The following is a 2,784-nucleotide window of genomic DNA, read 5'->3' as shown; positions in this document are numbered from 1 at the left end:
TAACTTCGTGGTTTCACCTAGTGAAGATCAGTAAAATCAGTGATACACACACGATATCCCACACAAAAAAAAAACAAAGGCAACCATGTGTGTCTTGACAACCAAAAACACATGGTATACCATGTATGGAAGCACTAACAGATTTAAGCACACACGTGATTACTTCTCCCTGACCACTTTACAGCTGGCGGCGTGAAAGCATCATGATCATCATCGTCATCATCACCATCATCATCATCATCATCACAGTCACCACCACCACTACCATCCAGCGAACTTCAAGGCAATCATGACGTCATCATCCATACTATACCTGCAGTGACACTCGCGTCTGGCCTCTTTTCGCCCCTCTTAGCTATTGTACATTTTCGCTGCAAGACGTAAGATATGTAACAAAAAAAAGAAAGAAAATTTTGTACTTTGTTATCGTGGTGAGGATTATTGTAGATGTAATGGAGATTCAAAAGATTTCTCGCTTTACTTCAGTGCTATTTCTAACGAGACGAGCAATTTCCTGTTAAGCTTTAACTGAGTCGTGTAAACATTGTACATATAACTATGATAAGCAGCCAGTGCCAACAATGATTGTGTCTATTCATGCTACAAAATACTCCATAGAGAGAGAAACGAATACCGTATGTAGTAGGGTTTGTATACTGTAATACAGCTGACATTTAATGAGAGAGAGAGAAACGCCATTTCTGATGTTTGTACTTGTAACATGTTGAAATTTGTCTCTCTTTCCTTGCGTAGGTGTAAGAGGAACATTTTTTCATTTTTCTTTTCCTAGCTAGTTTCAATACTCTTCCAGTCACGTTTAAGATCATTGCTACGTATTCTGTTAGAACGGTAGTGTAAAGTTAGAGAGATAGACTATCTATTTGTAAAGGGAGTTGATATTGCAGAATATAGATGAATATATATAAATATATGAATATACACTTTTATGGTTTAACGCTAAAAATTTACATAAGCTTCCTGTATTTTGTATATACAGAAATTACTAACGGAAAATGGCTAGCATTTGTAATTACCCATTGAAGTGTTTATAGTTGACATTTAAGGGCGAAGTATCTCTGAGGATTATATAGTCTGTTCTTGTGTTTTATAGATAAAAAAAAATGATGTTTGTACTGTTACACACCCACTTACAGTCAATACAGTCCAACAGTGTCACAGACAGTGAATAATACCTGCATGTTGTACTCACAGATCACAAACACGAACACAGATAAGGAATTAATAGTTAAAAGTCTATTTCCTTGTAAATGTACTAGACTCCTTTTGGTAGTAATGTGTCACTTTTATTGTACATTTAAATGTCAATTTCAGTAGTAACTATTTCCATCCAAAATATTGCTCTATAATCTTAGAACATTATAACAAGTCATGTCAGTTCGTCAATAGACCTAAGCCACACCTTTGCACCTTCTCTGGATTTGATGAGAAAATAGAAACTATACTTTACATTGTCTTGAAAACAACTGTTGAAATAAATAGCGGGAAATGTATCATTACATTGTCTGACTAGTGAAAAGAACGTCCCTAAATACAGGTTGTTTTATGTCGAGATATTTCTAAGTGGCTACCACATAAGAGTAATACCGTTTTCTATAAGTCCAGAAAACGATCCTCCCCTCCCCTGACAGACAAAGTGCAATGTGGTGAGGGACTATTATAAATTTACTGTGTGATATTCCAATGACTTGTCGATATGTGATATCATTCCATTTCTTATTGCTCGAGTCGCGGGTAAATAACTTGAAAAAAAAAGAGCGAAGAAAAAAAAATGTATTCACTCACCTGAAGTGATTTATGTCAATATGTTACCCTTTAAACTTATGGTTATCATTATGATTATTATGATATTTATCATTATTATATGTCTACATAAGAATAACTGTGCTATAATATGTCTAAAGAAATGTATTGTGAATTCAAGGCATACCTTTCACCATTTCATTTGATAATCTAACTTAACATTAGTATTGTAGAGGATTTTAGTTAGAAGAAAATAACAATAAAGTATTTTATGAAGTCTGCTTTTACTTAAAAACCCCCTTTGCCCATATGTTAATACTTTTACAGTATATATAATATATATATTATATATATTTATATATATATATATATATATATATATATCTATATAATATATACAATATATATATATATATAATATATACAATATATATATATATATAATATATATATATATATATATATATATATATATATATATATAATATATACAATATATATATATATATATATATATATATATAATATATACATATATATATATATATATATATATATATATATATAATATATATACAATATATATATATAGTATATATATATATATATATTATTACACAACTAATCATATATTTCATAAATATATATAATATATACCTGATATTTATAACAATAAAATTACGATGAGTACTCCAATAGCAATATGATATATATATATATATAATCATATGAAAATATATATATTTATAAAACAACACTATATCATATAATATAAATAAATATATATAATATATACATCACTCCATAAATAATTTATACTATATATATATCTTAATTACTTAGCAAAACAATAATATGAATATATATATTATATATATTTATATATATATATACAATTAATATATTAATATATATGTCAATAAATATAAATATTTTTTTAAATATATAATATATAATAATATATATATTTAAATATAATATTTATAATTAATATATACAATATATATATAAAATATACAATAT

This window comes from Macrobrachium rosenbergii, chromosome 23 (assembly GCF_040412425.1).
Source record: "Macrobrachium rosenbergii isolate ZJJX-2024 chromosome 23, ASM4041242v1, whole genome shotgun sequence".
Taxonomy (NCBI): domain Eukaryota; kingdom Metazoa; phylum Arthropoda; class Malacostraca; order Decapoda; family Palaemonidae; genus Macrobrachium; species Macrobrachium rosenbergii.
Note: the sequence above shows the minus strand (reverse complement) of the source record.